Raw genomic sequence first — 21,918 nt, 5'->3', positions numbered from 1 at the left:
GAATCAGTAGAGTTCACAATGATGACAATTTGTCCAATAGCAGAGGAAGCAATGGGTGATTCTCTTCTACACCTAAAGTGATAGGACAGATGCTGTCATTTATATATGAACTTCACTTGTAGTCATATGAAAGCTCTCTGCTTGTCTCATTTATTTTTAGCTTTAATTTATTTTTTATAATTATACATGTTAAGTAATTAAACTATAATGCTCAGAAAAGTTTCACACTAAAGGATTACTTTAAGACAGTTTAATGCTGTATAAAGTTTGCAGGCTTATAACCTATTTTTAAGTTTAGTTTTGTTAATTATTATTGTTTCTTATTTTAATAGCACAGGGGTCATCTTGTCATTGTAAAAGAAGAACACAACTCTCACATTAACTCTTTTATTTTTGAATTTGTACAAGATATTGTTTGTATTGAGTGTGTGTGTGTGTGTGTGTGTGAGAGAGAGAGAGAGAGAGAGAGAGAGAGAGAGAGAGAGAGAGAGAGACATAGCAGGTGCACAAAGATTAATGTCTAAATGGTATTACTGAGTTTCTCTCCAAGTGGTGCCCTAAACAGAGATCAAATCTGCAACCTTTGCATAATGGGACAACCCTCTAAACAACTGAGCTCTCTGGCCAGAGCAAGCCTTTTCTATTTCTATTGATATGATCATGTGATTTTTCTTTCTTAGCCATTTGTTGTGATGTATTACACTGACTCATTTTGAATATGTTATTGTACATATATGGAATAAATCCCACTTGGTCATAGTGTTTCATTCTTTTAAAACACTGTTGAATTAAATTTATTAATATTTTGTTGAGAATTTTTGCATCCATATTCATAAGACATATTAGTATATGGCTTTACTTTCTTGAAATTTCTTTCTCTGCTTTTAATTTTAGAGTAATTCTGGCTTCATTAAATGAGTTAGGAAGTATGCCTTCTGCTTCTATCTTCTGAAAGATATTGTAGAGATTTGCTATAATCTTACTCTTTAAATTTTTGTGTAATTCACTAGTAAGCCAACCTGGGCCTGGTGTTTTCAGTTTTGGAAGTTTATTAATTATTGATACAATTTATTTGTTAGATGCAGGCCTATTTGGATTGTCCATTTCTTCTTCAGTGAGTTTTGGCAAATTATGTCTTTCGAGGAATTGGTTCATTTTATGTAGATTATCAAATTTGTGGGCATAGAGTTGTCCATAGTATTTTATTATTAACCTTTTAATGTTTATAAGATCTGTAATGGAATCCCCTCTTTTATTTATAATAATTGTAATTCATCACTTCTCCTTTTTTTTCTTAGTTAGCCTGGCTATGAACTTATCAATTTTATTGATCTTTGCAAAGAATTAGCTTTTGATTTCATTGATTTTTCTCTACTGATTTCCTGTTTTCAGTTTCACTGAGTCGTGCTTTAATTTTTATTATATATTTCTTTCCTTCTGTTTGTGTAAATTTAACTTACTCTCTTTCCAGTTAAAGAAGATATTAGTATTAAAGAGTAGGTACTGTTCCATTACTCTCGGACTAGTTAAATTTATGATTCTTTTATAACACTCAGGTCATATTTGGAAAATTTTATAAGATCCTTTTTGAAATAGTAAAAAGATAAAATAGCAGTTGGATGAGAATGGAGAGTAGTAAGTGAGAAAAAGAAAGACTGATTGCCTGGCCTGAATATTTTTTTAAAGCAATCTATGGTTGAAGGAATACATCAAAAAAGAATCTCTCTTTATGAAGTAATTGGCATTCATATTTTTTTATTCAGATCCACCATACAATAGGTGTGAGTAAATGTTATAATTGTTCACATTATAAAACGATACCTAAATGCACTTTAACTTTTGGCAGTCTGAAGTCTTCCTGTAGTTATTTGGGAGTAAAACCAAGAACTATTGTTTTAGTTGTAATTTCCATATCTATGCATTTTACATTTATTTCTCAGATAATTATCAATAGTATCATGGAATATTGCAAAGATGACATATAGTCCTCCCTCAGCCCTCCAGATAATATTTGAAATTGAGGACAGACATTTTATGACAAAGCTCATTGATAAAGTTAAATCATATAAGCCAATTTAACACAGGGCTGATGTTTAAAACAAGTTCTTCTTACTTTGAGGCTATCAATTCCGATCTTGTGTGTAGGGGTAACTTTTAATGGCTTCTTTATTCCTTTCCATTTATGTGACTTTGAGTATAGCACAACTTCCTTTCTTGATATTAGGTCTTTTAGCTTTTCTTTTTAAGACCAGTAACCAAATCACCCATCTTCTTTATTCTTAAAACTTGAGCTCTCATTTATTGAAGTTTCCTAAAAAGAAAAACATATTTTTGCTAGTTTGAACTATATTTGAGGTGCTGCTCTATAAATTTCTCTGATTCTACTCTATTACCACTAGTTTCGTGTAATGGGTCTCAATGTTTCTCAGTGTGTGTACAAGTTTCAAAATGCCTTAAATTTTTATGGCAGGCTTAAAAAATTAAAAATGCATAATAATGATCACAAACCACCTGTCTTTGCATTTTTTCCACAACAAAATGGTTCAGACTGGTCATCTCCCTTTTCAATCTTCAGGCTCCACGTCAGTGCTTTTCAGGACTGGGCTCCACCCAGATGCTTCCAAGGAGTTTCCCAGGCCTTCCAGCAAAGATAAACTTCTAGCCACATTTCAAAACAGGAATGCCAGAGAGCAATTAAGAGAAAATAGCAAGCAAATTAACTATATTCTAACCCTTACATCATTTCTTATTGATTACAACTAAAAACTACTATTACTGAAGCTGAATTTCTAACTCTTGGGTTCCCTTATCATTCACCACTCTTAGTTTCAGTCATCATCATCATCATCATATATATGTGATAACTTTTATATGAAAGTAATTATTTTATCGCTTTCCTGGGCCTGGAACTGAAATGCAGCTGAGACTCAGATGTTATTCTTAGGGGTTAATGCTTAAGTGTTATTATCTGGACTCCTGTCTGATTCCTCTGCTAAGAGTTTAATCCGCATGCCCAGCGATATGCTAATAGAGATTGGTAACCCTGGGAGTGAGGATTTTAATTTCCCAATTTTACCTGTTGCTAACTAAGCACCCATGATTTTTCACCGTGGTGACCTCCTAAGCCTGGCTAATAGTTCTTACTCTGCTCATGTCAGTCCTACCACACCCCCCCTCAAGAATAGTGGCTCTGAATTCATTCAGGGAAAAGATGGGCAGGGTCTCTTCTGTAGCTGCTTCCTGCTGAAGAGAGGCAGTATTTTTCTTCAGAGTCGAGATTTTGTTTTCTGTCAAAGGGATGACGAGGCATGACCATGGAAGGGGGTGGTGATGACATCTAGGGTACAAGTAGTGCTTGTAACCTGTTGTAGACAATCTGTGTTATAAATCTTAGTGTTACTGGGGCAAAGCCAGTATAACATGAATTACAATGAATCATCTTATAGAACAAAATCATTTAGTTCTCAATAATTCTAAGTCAAAGAATGGGTTAAAAAATGTATTAGTTTAGAGGGTTGTTGTTAAAACTTCCAGGAAAACTATAAAAATTCAAGATCCAGTCTAGTTTCTGATATTTATAATTGTGTGTTATATAGATTCTACTAAAATATTTTTCTCCATAAAATTACCCTCATCTTTATTAAAGAGCCAAATTAAGACTAATTCATATACTGTATTAAGTCTAGTTTCAATTTGGCATGATAATTTGCATAAACACAACAAGAACAGCAATTTATTATATAGGCTTTTTAAAGTCTATTTTGCTAGAATTTTTAAAGGAATATTAGATTGAGCCTTAATAGGCCCTTTTGGGCAAAAAGCCAAGTCACACAGTTGTTATCAGGTTTTGCAGTACCTGGAAGTTTGGATAAATACCTCAAGCTCTTGAGGCCGCCTCAAGAGCTTTGATCAGCTTCACAGTTGATCTTAACTCCTTCAAGCTTTCTGGTGACATCAAAAGCCTAGGTTTGTGCTTTTTAAACATGAAATTCCAGTCAAAGTTTTGGTTAATAAAACCATAATTGGAAACTTTTCTTTATCTTATAAAGAGAACATATTTTTATTGGACTTATGCAAATAAGTATTACTATTCAGCGGTGTAATTCAAATAATTTAACAACCAGTTCTCTGCCCTAATGACCTTTTTTAGTATAAAAAGATGCTATACCAAAAGGTAGTTTATTATTTCATGCATTTAATACTTAAATAAGAACAATAAAAGAGATACACAAAACTAGACTGTTATAAGAAAGTTGTAAAATATTAATGAAAAAATATTAAATAACACCTGACAAAAAAACAATAAAACTGTTATTTCATATATTTCCTAACTGCTTCTTGATTGGCATCCTCACAAGTTTTTTCACCTATGGTCAGAATGAACATTACTACAGGCGCTTAGGATACACTACTGCTCAGATGAACATTAAAAAGAGTAAGAAATGTAAATGTGCTATTTCCACATTGGGCGGCTGCCTAGGCACCCATGTTAGAGAGAACCTTGATTATAAGTGCTATTCTAACACCAAACTCAACAAAAAATTAAGTGTCAGTTTGCAAAACGGCTGAATCCCACCACTGTTACTATTACAATAATACTTAATCATTAAGAGATGCTAGAATTGAGTAGGGAGAAAAATATAAACACCTTAATATTGTTGAAAAAGGTATACTTTACTAAATCCTTCTAAGAAACAATTTTCTTATATTTGGAAAATGAAAATATTTCAAAATCAATGATGTATTGAACAAAGTCATATAAATAATTATTTTTATTGTATCTAGTCCTAGTCATTTTCTGTTTATTTGGATTATTTGTCAGTATTTCTATGAATCCAGTTATTTCTTTTTCTTACTTTTTTTTTTTTTTTTTTTTACAGATACAGAGAGAGGGATAGATAGGAACAGAAAGGAATGGAGAGAGATGAGAAGCATCAATCATCAGTTTTTCATGGCACTTTAGTTGTTCATTGATTGCTTTCTCATATGTGCCTTGACCATGGGGCTACAGCAGACCGAGTAATCCCTTGCTTGAGCCAGCGACCTTGGGTCCAAGCTGGTGAGCTTTGCTCAAACCAGATGAGCCTGCGCTCAAGCTGGTGACCTCAGGGTCTTGAACCTGGGTCCTCTGCATTCTAGTTCGATGCTCTATTCACTGTGCCACCGCCTGATCAGGCCAGTTATTTCTTATACTTCTATAAATCTTTATTCAGATCAAAGGTATAATATGATTATTCTTAAATTTTATGATTAGTCTGAGCCCTTTTCATGGATTTTCTGAAGATGTGTTATATTTGCAAATGCATTAGAACAAAAGAATGACTGTTTCTAACAAAAAACTTAAGGTGATATTGTTATAAACCTGATTATAATACAATTGACAAAAAATTTTGTAACAACATTTAAAGATAACAATCAGTACTACAAATTAAAGTATATCAAAACTTTGTAGACTCATCGATTTTCACAGAATTTTTAGAACACTTTTTCTTTTAATTTTTCTTTTCCAAGTGAGAGGAGAGGCAATAGACAGACTCTAACACGTGCTCTGACCAGGATCTACCCAACAACCCCCATTTGGGGCTGACACTCTGCCCATCTAGGACCATGCTTGCAACCAAGCTATTTTTAGTGCCTGAAACAGAAGCTCCACAGAGACATTCTTAGAGCCCAGGGCCAATGTGCTTGAACCAATTGAGCCATGGCTATAGGAGGGAAGAAAAAGAGAAAGAAGGTGGAGGGAGAGGAGTAGAGAAACAGATAGTTGCTCTTCCTGTGTGCCCTAACTGGAAATTGAACCTGGGACATCCACACAACAGTCTGACACTCTACCACTGAGCCAACTGGCCAGGGGTATATAGTTTCCTTTTAATTAATTAGAATTTTTAATTTCCAGAAACATTAACTTTCAGTGACAACCAAAAATGAGTAGTTAGCATTTTTTAAATTGTTACTTTTATGAACATATTTTATAACCTTTAGAAACAGGTTCTTTTATTGCCAAACACACTCATATTTTCAAAAGACATAACAGAGATAACAGGTACCTCTGTAACCATAGGCAAAAACAAACGTATTTTCCTTAAAAACTTAAAAAGACATTAATTAAAATTATACTAGTAGTAATATCAAATGCTTTTCTAAACTACCTGATTCTAAAAAAAAACTTTTTGGAATGATTTTATATTTTACTATTCATATAAACAGTATTATAAATAGTTGTAGAGAAGGCAAAACTTTTTATTTCTCCTTGACAACTTTTCCAGGATGCTGAAGAGGAAGAATGGAATATATCAGGCATGGGCTACTTCTGAACCATTTGGCTTTTAAAAGTGCCATTTTCACTTTTATCCCCCTTTTTACATTGATGTTGTGGTATCTCCCCTTCTATTCCTACAGCCTGCATAAAGTTTGGAGTGGTATAAATATTTCTATTGTTTTGAGGACCACAGAAGCTCCCAGGAGGGGGCTTTAAGATGTTTATAAGCCTCTTCTTTTCCCCTTGAATTTTACTGTCTGGGAGGGGAGTGAGATTTCTTTCTTCACTTTGAATGATCAATTTATCTTTTTTTCTGAGTAGGATCTTCATTGCGGAACCACATGAAAGCCAGTGTATAACAAAATTTTGATTAGTCATTGACTTATAGCTATAAGTTGACCAGCGGACTAATGGACTCTGGCAAAACCAAGACTGAACTGCCTATTTTAAAACCTAAAAAAATCTAAAATAGGGATAGAGTTTAAATTAACAAGTATTTATAAACTAAATTCTTCAGAAGAAGGGACTGAAACACTAGTCTTAGAACTTTATTATATATTAGCTGGTACTGGAAATGACCTTTACAAGGTCCAGATAGCACAAATTTCAAAGAGCAGGGACAGAGAACTCTCGGTATACATAGAATAGTGAGAATTTCAGACAGACAGATATATGAGAACTCTCAAATTGAAACTGATTCTTCTTATTTTTTATACCTGAGTATAATTTTACATATAAACAAGACAAATCTAATACAAGGACATAAGCATGACACATAAATAAAACCAAAACAGAGTCACTATTTGGCTCCTAAAACTAAAGAGAATGAACACAGAGAAAAATAATTAGTATGTCCAAATCTTACAGAATATGAAAACAAAAAAACAAGTTCAAAATGTAATATTTTATTCTATTTAAGTTTAAATGAGCACTCTGCACATATTCCAATTTTAAAACAAAGATGCCCAAAGCATTTAAATACAGAAATAAGGCTATTATAGAATATATGTAGTCAAAATGATTTTTACTCATTTATTTTAATTTTAGAGCAGATATTTTCTAATTTTTGCATTCAAAAATTGACTTAGGCCTTAGAAGAGCTAATTTTGGCTGTTTTAAGTTGATGTTACCTTATAAATTTACAAATATAGGTCTAGCAATAAGCCAAAAGATGTCCCAAGGGACTGTTACTAGAAATAGAGTCAGTGCCACCCATGTTATCAGACCAGACAGAACTTGTAACCAGAAAACAGAACCCGAGAAGTACCTCTAAATTCACACGATCAATCTCAACCTGTGAGTTCAGCATACAGCCAGACGAGAAAGACACTCTTCCTCCTCAGTCGAAAGGTGATTTTGATGAGAGGCATTTAGGAGTCAAGCCAATCAACCTCCCCAAGTAAATACATGCTCAGCAGCTGCTAGGGAGATTCCAGGTCTAGCTCCCAAGGGTTTCTCTGTTCAGAAAACTTAGGACTCCTAAGTTAGGAGACTCTTGCCAGGGACTTAGCAGAGATCTTGCAATTTGTGCCACCTGGAGTTGACAGAAATATGTCACTGGAATAATCAGAGGTTCAAGTTGCCTCTCATTGCAGAGCCAATCACAATGATGAGGACCAAGTGAAATGTGTCTTTAATCAAACTGTCAACAACCACCGAAGGCAGCAAACTTCAAGTCCAGAGAACTGTCTGAATATTTTCATGTTGCTGACTCTTTTTATAGCATCCCTGGGCTGTTAGTAATGGGGCAAAGGGCAAAGTTTATGCAGTTAGTCAAGTAGACAGGGGATTACTAAGAGTTCTGTTCTCAGATAATGAACCCTCTGTCTTTGCAGTCTTCCTGTGACAGAATTGTGCAGACTGGCTGTCTCCTTTCTCAATCTTTGGGCTTCTCCACAGCACTTTCTAGGGCTGGGTTCCTCCCAGATGCTTGCTTCCAAGGAGTATCCCAGGCCCTACTGCAAAGATAAACTTCTTGCACATTTCAAAGGGGAAGGCCAGGGGCAAGGCCATTAAGAGAGAATCACAAGCAAATTATTCTGTAATCCTTACATAATTTCTTATTGATTACAACTAAAAGCTACAACTACTAAAGCCAAATTCTAACTTTCAGATTCCCCTATCACTTTGAGTACTCTGCTTTCTATATATTTAGTTTTTCTCTTCTCTTTTCAAATAGAAACTAGCTGTTTTGATTACATGTCAAATCGTTATTTATCAGATCTTCAACTCAATTCCATTTTATAGTTCTTCTCTGGTCTGCAAATTATTATTTTTGACACAACTTATATTTGGAAAAAATTTTTCTATGGACATAAAAAGGTAGGCAATCTAAAGTACATTTCTTTTATTTGTGGTCAAAAGTAGGTGAATAGTTATCTTAGAAATTTATGTTGTAGTCTATTCTTACAAGTGTTTATCTTTGTTAGTTTATTTGTAAAATTACCAATTTTTCCTATTAAAATATAAAGAATAATTTTTATAGGTTTAAAATTTGGTCTCCAATGTTTAAGGTTTAAGTGAATCTTATTATTTTTTTTTTATATAATTTTATTTTTTTAATGGGGTGACATCAATAAATCAGGATACATATATTCAAAGATAACAAGTCCAGGTTATCTTGTCGTTCAATTATGTTGCATACCCACCACCCAAAGTCAGATTGTCCTCTGTCACCTTCTATCTTGTTTTCTTTGTGCCCCTCCCCACCCCCTATCCCTCTCCCATTCCCCCCTCCCCCCCGTAACCACCACACTCTTGTCAATGTCTCTTAGTTTCAGTATTATGTCCCACCTACGTATGGAATAATACAGTTCCTGGTTTTTTCTGATTTACTTATTTCGCTTCGTATCATGTTATCAAGATCCCACCATTTTGCTGTAAATGTTCCGATGTCATCATTTCTTATGGCTGAGTAGTATTCCATAGTGTATATGTGCCACATCTTCTTTATCCAGTCATCTGTTGATGGGCTTTTTGGTTGTTTCCATGTCCTGGCCACTGTGAACAATGCTGCAATAAACATGGGGCTGCATGTGTCTTTACGTATCAATGTTTCTGAGTTTTGGGGATATATACCCAGTAGAGGGATTGCTGAGTCATAAGGTAGTTCTATTTTCAGTTTTTTGAGGAACCACCATACTTTCTTCCATAATGGTTGTACTACTTTACATTCCCACCAACAGTGTATGAGGGTTCCTTTTTCTCCACAGCCTCTCCAACATTTGCTATTACCTGACTTGCTAATAACAGCTAATCGAACAGGTGTGAGGTGGTATCTCATTGCCGTTTTGATTTGCATTTCTCTAATAGCTAAAGAAGATGAGCATCTTTTCATATATCTGTTGGCCATTTGTATTTCTTCCTGGGAAAAGTGTCTATTCATATCCTCTTCCCATTTTTTTATTGGATTGTTTGTTTGTTTGTTGTTGAGTTTTATGAGTTCTTTGTATATTTTGGATATTAGGCCCTTATCTGAGCTGTTGTTTGAAAATATCATTTCCCATTTAGTTGGCTTTCTGTTTATTTTGTTATCAGTTTCTCTTGCTGAGCAAAAACTTCTTAGTCTGATGTAGTCCCATTCATTAATTTTTGCCTTCACTTCTCTTGCCATTGGAGTCAAATTCATAAAATGCTCTTTAAAACCCAGGTCCATGAGTTGAGTACCTATGTCTTCTTCTATGTACTTAATTGTTTCAGGTCTTATGTTTAGATCTTTGATCCATTTTGAGTTAATTTTTGTACAGGGAGAGAGACTGTAGTCCAGTTTCATTCTTTTGCATGTGGCTTTCCAGTTTTCCCAGCACCATTTATTGAAGAGACTTTCTTTTCTCCATTGTGTGTTGTTGGCCCCTTTATCAAAAATTATTTGACTATATATATGTGGTTTTATTTCTGGACTTTCTATTCTGTTCCATTGGTCTGAGTGTCTATTTTTCTGCCAATACCATGCTGTTTTGATTGTTGTGGCCCTATAATAGAGTTTGAAGTCAGGTATTGTTATGCCCCCAGCTTCATTCTTTTTCTTTAGGATTGCTTTGGCTATTCGGGGTTTTTTATAGTTCCATATAAATCTGATGATTTTTTGCTCTATTTCTTTAAAAAACGTCATTGGAAGTTTGATGGGAATTGCATTAAATTTGTATATTGCTTTGGGTAATATAGCCATCTTGATTATATTTGTGAATCTTATTTTTAAAGAATATTGAATAAAACATGCCCAATTAAACTTAAATAAAAATAATTTATTTCAATAACTATCAGTTATCTAAACATTTAGATCTCTTTCACTAAATAACTATTACAGGCATTTTCTATAAAAGCATTCTGTTCAATTCTAGTTTTTCATTGACTTAAATTTAATTTTTGGGTCTTTCAATATCTTTTTCATCATTCAGTATAGCCCTAAACCTGGGAAACAGCTTTATTCCTTTTTTGGTTTTCATAATTTATTTTATAAAAAAACTTTTGAGGGGTCTTCAGATGTGGTAGCTATTTTAAAGTTGAAACTCCAAATATTCACTTAATTTGAACACAGAGATATAGAGAATCATTTATTGCTATTGGGTATACAGTGTTCTCCTTTTACATTCTCCTCATAATAACAATATGCGAGAGTAAAAATCATAGAAAAAAATAATAATAACAATAATTATTATTATTATAACAATACTTAATAGAGGGAATAAAGACAAGTCTTCTCTGAATGAGACAGCCACAACTAGGAGTATTAATCCATGTGCTATGTTAAGTAGGTCCCTAATTAAGTTCTAGAATATTCACTTTCTATTTAAAGAAAATTATCTAAATCTAAGTGACAAGAACATTAGTCACAAGCAAATGTGAAATAGTTTCTACTGGCAGGGATTCAGGAAATTAATGCCAATGTTTTTTTAACCTTGATTGTAATGAAAAAGATAAATAATCACTTACACAAAAATTTTAACAGAAGGAATAGCATATTGTATGTGCTCAATCCTTATGGCACCAACTAAAATTATTTACCAAAATCATAAATTTTGAAAATACAGTCTTTAGATAACAAGAAGTTATTGGTGAGCTCCCTATAATACGTTTATGAAAGACTCCTCAATTGTCAATATAAAATGGCATACTATATTCACAGGGTGAAGAGATGCTCCTGAGGGTAAACATAAAAAATAAATGCTGACTAGATGTGTTACCTAAAATTAAGAATTTTAGCCTGACCAGCGGTGGCGCAGTGGATAGAGTGTCAAACTGGGATGTGGAGGACCCAGGTTTGAGACCCCGAGGTTGCCAGCTTCAGTGCGAGCTCATCTGGTTTGAGCAAAGCTCTCCAGCTTGAACCCAAGGTCACTGGCTCCAGCAAGGGGTTACTCGGTCTGCTGAAGGCCTATGGTCAAGGTACACATGAGAAAGCAATCAATGAACAATTAAGGTGTCACAACAAAAAAATAATGATTGATGCTTCTCAACTCTCTCCATTCCTGTCTGTCTGACTCTCTCTCTGTCTCTATAAAAAATAAATAAAAAAATTTAGAATTAAAATAATAATTTTTTTCATACCAATATTATGTCTGGAAATCACAGAAAAGAAGAACAAATATCATAGTTTACATTCCCTGGGCCACTATTAACATTTTGGCACAATTTTAGAGGTTTTTATTTTATTATACTTTATATAAAATTTAAAATTTTTTATTTATTAAAACAATAAAACACATTTAATCCTTAAAAGTAATAATTTTGGGCCCTGGCTGGTTGGCTCAGCGGTGGAGCGTTGGCCTGGCGTGCGGGGGACCCGGGTTCGATTCCCGGCCAGGGAATATAGGAGAAGTGCCCATTTACTTCTCCACCCCCGCCCCCTCCTTCCTCTCTGTCTCTCTCTTCCCCTCCCACAGCCAAGGCTCCATTGGAGCAAGGATGACCCGGGCGCTGGGGATGGCTCCTTGGCCTCTGCCCCAGGTGCTAGAGTGGCTCTGGTCATGGCAGAGCGACGCCCTGGAGGGGCAGAACGTGGCCCCTGGTGGGCGTGCCGGGTGGGTCCCGGTCGGGCGCATGCGGGAGTCTGTCTGACTGTCTCTCCCCATTTCCAGCTTCAGAAAGAAAAAACAAACAAACAAACAAAAAAGTAATAATTTTGGATAAATTATATTGAAGTATGCTCTGTATCATAACTTACCTACTATTTTTCAAGGCTTGGATACATAAGGATTTTACTTTTTAAATTATAAATTACCTCTCAAAACAATCTGAATATATTTTTTCTCGATATTGACTATGCCATTATATTAGTTTTCATGTAGTGAAATAGTTCAAATCTTTATGTTAGATGCAGTAAAATTGTTTTCCCATATAGTTATGCTAATTTACCTTCCCACAGTGATGCAAGCTCTATTACAATATTAAGTATTATTATTTTTTATCTTTGATAATTTAAAAGGAAGATATTATATATAATTATTTTAATATAGTATATATATATTTTTAAACAAATTCTTTTTTTTAATTTTTTTCTTTTTTCTTTTTATTTATTCATTTTAGAGAGGAGAGAGAGAGAGAGGAGAGAGAGAGAGAGAGAGAGAGAGAGAGGAGAGAGAGACAGGGAGGAGGAGCTGGAAGCATCAACTCCCATATGTGCCTGACCAGACAAGCCCAGGGTTTCGAACCGGCGACCTCAGCATTTCCAGGTCGACGCTTTATCCACTGCGCCACCAAAAGTCAGGCTAGTATATATTTTTTGATACATGTTCTCATATTCTGCTTTTTTCTCTTCTTAATTAATAATGGTTTTCCTTTTTGGACATTCATGTGTCTCAAAATTTTATTTTTTAAATAATTCTCTTGATTGTTTCTTTTTTATTATTATTTATTTATTTATTTAAGATGAGAGGAGGGGAGATAGTGAGGCAAACTCCCACATTTGCCCTGAGCAGGATCCACTTGGCAACTCCATCAGGGACCAAATGCTCAAATACTGACCTATTTTTAATGCCTGAGGCTAATGTACTACAATGAAGCTATCTTCAGCCCCTGGGTGGCCATTCTTGTACTAATTGAACCATTGGCTGCTGAAGGGAAAGAGAGAGAAAAAGGGGAAAATAAGGAGAAACAGATGTTCATTTCTCCTCTGTGCCCTGACTCAGTATTGAAATGCCAGGCTGACACTGTATCCATTGAGCAATCAGACAGGGCCTTGATTGTTTTTAAATTGCAACTAGTTTATTTTAGAGATTTTAGTTACTCTAATAATTATATTTAAAGATTTTATTTTCATTATTTACCTCTAGAATTGATATTTGATACATGCTTTTTAAAAAAATACATATTTACTGAATAAGTCCCTTTTGTACATATATGAAATATTTTATTGAGATAATGTCAGAGTAATGGTGGTGTGAGAGATACCCTTGGTCTTTTCCCTTGAAATTTCAACATTGAATAGCTATAACACAGCAAGACAACTGAGCTGGGCTGGCAGGCTTGCCTGAAAAGATCTGCATGTGGAATTGACTAAAGGTGGAACGTGTTAAGAAGGGAAACAGGAGATAAGACATACTTGTGCCGCCCTGGCCTGTTGGCTCAGCGGTAGAGCGTCGGCCTGGCATGTGGGGGACCCAGGTTCGATTCCCGGCCAGGGCACATAGGAGAAGCGCCCATTTGCTTCTTCACCACCCCCCTCCTTCCTCTCTGTCTCTCTCTTCCCCTCCCGCAGTCAAGGCTCCATTGGAGCAAAGATGGCCCGGGCGCTGGGGATGGCTCCTTGGCCTCTGCCCCAGGCGCTAGAGTGGCTCTGGTCGCGGCAGAGCGATGCCCCGGAGGGGCAGAGCATCGCCCCCTGGTGGGCAGAGCGTCACCCCTGGTGGGTGTGCCGGGTGGTTACCGGTCGGGCGCATGCGGGAGTCTGTCTGTCTCTCCCCGTTTCCAGCTTCAGAAAAAAAAAAAGACATACTTGTGGTAGGCTCTGGAGAGGGGAGAAATCCAGAATGGCTGAATCTTCTACCACCAGAAATAACAGTGAGATTGAGGGGCAGTGGGGAAGATACAGAACCAAAGAGGCAAAAGAACAAGGGGTCGTGAACAGTGTTTCAACCAACTGCTGGTAGCTCACATGCAGAAAGACACAAACAAAGTGTGGCTCCCCAGACTCCCAGATCCTACCTTCCTCGACTCATGAGGTATAGAGAGTGGCAAAGACATGCCCCAGAGCTAGTTCTCCAGAGACACATTCTCCCCTGAAGAAGAGAGGCTCTGTATCTGGTTCTCTGGTCTATTAAGACATGGATAGGAGTGCCCAGAGTCCTGAGATCATCATTGCTATAGTCATAAAACCCATACAACATGTCCCACTCATTATTGCTACAGCAGTACTGCCCCTCAGCATTTCAACAGCAAGATCTCAGTAGAGGTAAGCCTAGTAATCTCACAGAGCTAAAATTTGTAATCCAACTTACCTACCAGAAAAAAATAAAAAGTCTCAAAACTGAAATCTCTTCTATTTTCTTTAAAATTTCATTTTCTTTAATTTTTATATTTTTATTCTTTTTGTGGGTGTTTTTGTAATTTTGTTGGCTTTTGCTCATTGTTTTTCTTTTGTGGTTTTTCTTTATAAATTTCATTATTTTAAATATTTTTATATTTCATTAATTTTTTATTTTTATTTTTAATTTAATTAGATTTTTTTGTTATATTTTTAAACAATTCACTCTCAAATGCCATCAAAGAAGAATAAAATTAATATATTGGCTAAACAAGAAAGAGACATAGTATAAGAAGAAAATAAAAAAATCTCCAGAAAGCAATCACACTCACATGGAACTTTGTGTTAAATGATAGAGTATTCAAACTTGGAGTTCTGAAAATATTCAATGATATATGAGAAAACACTGATAGACAATTTAATGAGCTAAAAAAATAATGAACAAATGAGTACTTCATCAAAGAAATTGAAAATTTTAAAAAGACCCAAACAGAGATAGAAAACTCAATATGTGATCTGAAAACTTAGGTAGAAAATTTAGCCAATATAACAGGCCACATATAGGAGAGTCACTGACTTCAAAGACAGATAACTAGAGATGCTACAGAGAGAAGAGAGAGACTAATAAATTTTAAAAAATGATAGAGATCTACAAGAATTATCTGACTCTATCAGAAAGAGCTATATAACAATAATAGGTATATCAGAAGAAGAAGAAAAGGACATGGAAATGGAAAACCTATTCAAACAAATATACATAATTAATGAGAACTTCCCAAGCCTATGAAAAAAGATAAACCCTCAAATCCAAGAAGCAAACAGAATGCTGAGTTACCTAAACCCAAACAGACCTTCTCCAAGGTATATTGTAATAAAATTCTCAAAAATCAATGATATAGTCCTGGCTGGTTGTCTCACTGGTAGAGTGTCAGCCTGGTGTGTATAAGTCCAAGGTTCAATTCCCGGCCAGGGCACACAGTTGAAGTGACTATCTGGTTCTGCACCCCTTCCCCTCTCTTTTCTCTCTCTCTCTCTTTTCCTCTTCCTCAGCCAAAGCTCCACTGGAGAAAAGTTGGCCCTGGGCACTGAAGATGGCCTCTGCCTCAGGTGCTAGAATGGCTCCAAAAGTGGGCAGAGCATCACCTCCTGGTGGACTTGCTGGGTGGATCTCAGTCGGGCACATGCGGGAGTCTGTCTCTCTGCCTCCCCACTTCTCACTTCAGGGAAAAAGAAAAACAATGACAAAGAAAGAATCCTCAAGGAAGCCAGGAAAAAGAAGAAGATAACATGTAACATGTAAGGAAGGCCCGTTAGGTTATCATCAGACTTTTCAGCAGAAATTCTAAAAGCCAGAAGAAAGTAGACCAAAACATTTAAGATACTGAAAGATAGGAATTACCAGCCAAAAAAAATTATATCCGTTAAAATTATCTTTCAAATACAAGGGGGAAATAAAATATTTTCAGACATACAAAAGCTGAAGAAATTTATCACCAGAAAAACCCCACTGCAAAAAATATTCATGGGGGTTATTCTACCAGGTCCAAAGAACAAAACAAAACAACACTACCAGTAAAAGCTCCAACAATGTTATAATAAAAACAAGATAATCTGTAATAACAATAACATGAAAGGGGAGAGAATAAAGATTTGCAGTAGCAAAAGAAGATGGAGTACAGAAGGACTCATAAGACAAAGAACTCTTGTACAAATGAAAAATTTTCTCTTAATAACCTAATGATAACCACCCATGAAAAACCCAATACAGAAACACATAGCTTTACAAATAAGTGACAAAGAAAGAAGTATGGAATATCACCAAACAAAAACAACTACAGAAACACAAAAGAGAAAAACCAAAGGAGACAGAGCTACCAGAAAACAAAACATAAAATGGCTATAGAAAATCCTCAAGCATCAATAATTACCCTAAATGTAAATGAACCGAACTCTTCAATAAAGAGTAGCAGACTAGATCAAAAAGCAAATTGTATGCCACTTTCAAGAGACACATCTAAAATGCAAGGACAAAAATAGACTTAAAGTGAAAGTTGGAAAATGATTCTCTGAGAAAATGATATCAAAAGAAATGTAAGTGTAGCTATACTACTATTTGACAATGCTGACTTCAAGACAACAAAGGTAACAAGAGACAAAGATGGACACTTCATTATGGTAAACGGGACATTTTATAAAGAAGGCATACCACTTCTTAATATGTATGCACCAAATCATGGAACACCAAAATATATGATATCTACTAATATATCTAAAAATAGAACAGCCCTGACCAGTTAGCTCAGTCGGTTAAGAGCATTGTGCTGAACCACAAAGTTCAGGTTCTATTCCTGGTAAGACATACAGAGAAAACAACCAATGAATGTACAACTGAGTAGAACAATAAATAAAAGCTTCCCTTTCCTTTCCCTTCTCTCCATCTCTCTCTCTCTGTCAAAAAAACAAAACAAAACAAAACAAAAAACCTCTGACCCGATAGCTGGGTTTGTCGGAGTATCATTCTGGAGTACACAGATTGCTGGTTCAATTACCCGGTGAGGGCATATGCAGAAGCAGCTGGATGTTCCTGTCTCTCTCTCCTTCCCTCTCTTCCTCTAATAAATAAATAAAAATAAAAAATAAAAATAGATACAGACAAAACCACAATCATACTTGGAGACCTCAACACACCATTGATATCTTAATGTAAATCATCTACACAGAAAAACAATAAAGAAATATTAGACTTAAATGACACACTTGACCTAATGGACATAATAAATAATTATTGAACATTTTATTCCCACATATCAGATTATACATTTTTATCCAGTCTGTGTGTAACAGTCTCAAGAATAGACCATAAATATGGCCACAAAACTAACCTCAACAAATTCAGATAGATTGAAATTATACCAAGCATATTTTCTGACCATAAGACTTTCAAATTATAGTTCAAATAAATAATTCTACAAATATATTGACAATTAAACAACATACTTCTTAAAAAATGACTTGGTCAAAGAAGAGATAAAAACAAAGATCAAGAGTTATAAACATATGAGTATGACAACAAGACATATCAAAACTTCTGGGAAAACTTTTTATCATTGCAGCAAAAGCAATGATGAGAGAAGTTTACATCATTACAGGCTTATGTCTAGAAACAAGAATGATCCAAGTAAGCAACCTAACATCACATTTTAAAGAACTGGAAAAAGAAGAACAAAGGCAACCCAAAGTCAGCAGAAGAAAGGAAATAGTAAAAAATAGAGCATAACTAAATTAGAGAATAACAAAAAACTATAAAAAAATTAATACAACAAAGGGTTGGTTCTTAAAAAAAATCAATTAAATTGCCAAACTCCTGGCTTGACTCACTAAGGAAAAAGAAATGACTCACAGAAACAAAATCCAAAATGAAAGAGGAGAAATTACCATAGACATTATAGATATATGAAGGATCATACTAGAATATTATGAAAGATTATACATCACCAAATTTAACAATCTTGAAAAAATGGATAAGTTCCTAGAACTAAACAATTTTCCTAGACTGAGTGTCAAAGAACTGGAAAACCTAAATAGATCTACAAGCAGAGAGGAAATAGAAAGAACTACCAAAAACATTCCCAAAAATAAACGTCCAGGATCAGATGGCTACACTAGTGAATTCTACCAAATATTTAAAGAAGAGTCTTTCCAAAGTCTTCCAAAAAATAGAATAAGGCCTGACCCGTGGTGGTACAGAGGATAAAGTGTCAACCCTGAATGCTGAAGTTGCCGGTTCAAAACCCTAAGCTTACCTGGTCAGGCACATACGGGAGTTGATGCTTTCTGTTCCTCCCCTACATTCTCACTCTCTCTCTTGCTCTCTTTCACTCTCTCTCTCTCCTCTTTAAAATGAATAAAAATTTTAAAAGTCACTAAAAAAAGTAGAAGAATTATACTCCCAAACACATTTTAGGTGGCCAGCATAACCCTGATACTAAAACTTTGCAAGGACAACAAAAAAAGTACAGACCAATATATCTAATGAATGCAGATGCAAATATCCTAAACAAAATACCAGCCAATCAAAAGCAATGCATTACAAAAGTAAAGCATCACAATCAAGTGGGATAATTCCAAGAGCACAAGGATGGTTCAATATACATAAGATAATTAACATAATACACCACATCAGCAAAATAAAGGACAAAAATCATATGATCTCATCAATAGACACAGAAATGGCATTCAATAAAATACGACATCCATCTGTGTTTAAAACAATAAAATGGGTAAAGAATGAAAGTACCTCTACATAATAAATGCATATTTGACAAACTATCAGTCAATATCATACTAAGTGATGAAAAACTGAAGGCTTTTCTTCTAAAATCAGGAAAAAAAAACTGGGTTGCCCACTCTCATCAATCTTTCTCAACATACTTCTGGAAGTTTTAGCAAGAGCAGTCAGGCAAGAGAAAGAAATAAAAGGCATCCATATTGGGAAAGAAGTAAAGGTATCACTTTTTACAGATGACATGATCCTGTATATAAAAAACCCCTAAGACTACACCAAAAAACTATTAGAACAATAAACCAATAGAGTAAAATCACAGGATACAAAATCAATATACAAAAGTCTATAGCTTCCTATATAAAACTTCAGAAAGTAAATTCAATAAAACAATTCCTTTTGCAGTTGCAACAACAAAAATAAAATTCTTAGGAATAAACTTAACAAAAGATGTGAAGGACCCATATATTGAAAATTACAAAACATTATTGAAAGAAATTGAACATGATACAATGAAATGGACAAATACTCAATGTTCATGGATTAGAAGAATCAACATAGTTAAAATGGCCATATTACCTAAAGCAATATACAAATATAATGCAATCCATATCAAAATCTCAATTTCATTTTTTAAAGAAATAGAACAAAAAATCACCAGGTTTGTATGGAACCATTAAAAAATCACAAATAGTAAAAATAATCGAGAGAAAAAAGAATAAAGCTGGAGATATCCCACTGCCTAACTTCAAATTGTACTACAGAGCCACAATAATCAAAACATCCTGGTATTGGGGAAGAAAACAACAAAAAAACAACAGACAGACAGACCAATGGAACAGAATTGAGGCCCAGAAACAAAACCATATATATATATATATATATATATATATATATATACACACACACACACACACACACACACACACACACACAAATAATCTTTGAAAAAGGGGCTAAAAACACATAATGGAGAGAAGAAAGTCTCCTTAATAAATGGTGCTAGAAAAATTGTAAAGCCACATGCAAACCAAAGAGACTTGATTGTAGTTTGTCCTCCTGCATAAAAATAAATTTAGAATAAATCAAAGACCTAAATATAAATATAAGATCTGAAACTAAAAATTACATAGAAGAAAACATACGTACTAAACTTGGGGACCTTGGCCATCAAGAACAATTTATGAATCTGACCCCAACGGAAGGATAGTTTGGGCCACAATAAATGAATGGGACTATATTAAACTAAAAAACCTCTGCACAGCAAAAGAAACTGACAACAAAACAAATAAGCAGCCAACCAAATGGGACAAGATATTTGCAAACAATAGCTCAGATAAGGGGTTAATATCCAAAATATATTAAAAAAAATCACAAAGCTCAGCAAAAAACAAGCAAACAATCCAATTAAAAAATGTGGGGAGGACCTGAACAGATGTTTATCCCAACAAGACATACAAATGGCCAACAGATATATGAAAAAATGCTCATCTTTACTAGTTATCAGAGAAATGCAAATCAAAACTACAATGAGATATCACCTCACAGCTGTTAGATCAGCTATTATCAACAAGACAGGTAATAACAAGTGTTAGAGAGGCTGTGGAGAAAAAGGAACCCTCATTCACTGCTGGCGGGAATGCAAATTAGTACAACCATTATGGAAGAAAGTATGGTCGTTCCTCAAAAAACTAGGGATAGAACTACTACATGACTCAGCAATCCCTCTACTGGGAATCTACCTCTAAACATTGAAAACATTGGTACATAAAGACACGTATACCGTATGTTCATTGCAGCATTATTCACAGTGGCCAAACACATGGAAACAACCATACAATGGAATAAATACTATTCAGTCAAAAGAAAAGATGACATATTGCCATTTATGACAACATGGATGGACCTTGAGAACATTATTCTGAGTAAAATAAATAAATCAGTGTCCAGGGCCAAATTGCTCATTTAAGCCATGGCTTCCAGAAGGGAAGAGATAGGGGGCAGAGAGGGGTGGAAAAGCAGTTGGTCACTTCTCCTAAGTACCCTGGCCGGAAATCAAATCCACACACCAGGCCAATGCTCTACTACTAAGCCAACTAGCCAGGGCTGCAAATTTCTAAATACCCAGATTTATTGGGAGGGAATAAACAATAATTATTTGACATTAATAATTTTTAATTTAATTGAATTCAGCAAATATGAAGCACAGTGTTAAGCTTCAGAGACATGAGGATTATGGAAATGGAGACTTAATTGGAAGCCAGGTTGCCTATACATTTCTGATTTTGTGTTGTAATATTGTGTGATACCTCACTTCTAGACATTTCTTAAAAAATTGATATTTAGCAAGAAATAAGGAGGAGAGAGAGAAAGAGAGAGATAGAGAAAGAGAGAAATATCAGTCTATTCTTGTATGTGCCTAAACCAGGGATCAAAGTGGCAACCTCTATGCTTCTGCATGATGCTCCAACCAACTGAGCTATCTGACCAAGGCACTTCTGGACTCTTAAATAGACTTTTTTATTTAAAAGTATCTTATAATGCTAGGATTATTTAATTTCCAGTTTTTGTGTATATTTTGATCTTGTATGCAGGTTTTCCCTAATATTTATGTACCAGTTTTTTTTTTGTGGCATGTTATACTTCCATTGTGACCAGATTATTGAAGATTTCGAGGAAGCAATTTCTTTAGTCATGAAAAATAGGAATTCTAAGTAACATTAGGAGATAAAAATTAAGATTAATTGAATATGTTGGGTGTTTTAGTTTAATTTTAAAGCAATTAAATAAGATTTAAGTTGGCCAAATAGTTAGAACAGAATTCAAGAATGAAGAGACTGGGAGAATGAAGCCCTTTCTAGAAAGTATAATTAAACCCAAATTGACTTTTCTACCTCCTAACCATTTATCCAGTGC

The sequence above is a fragment of the Saccopteryx bilineata genome, chromosome 1 (assembly GCF_036850765.1).
Source record: "Saccopteryx bilineata isolate mSacBil1 chromosome 1, mSacBil1_pri_phased_curated, whole genome shotgun sequence".
In the NCBI taxonomy this organism is placed as follows: Eukaryota; Metazoa; Chordata; class Mammalia; order Chiroptera; family Emballonuridae; genus Saccopteryx; species Saccopteryx bilineata.
Note: the sequence above shows the minus strand (reverse complement) of the source record.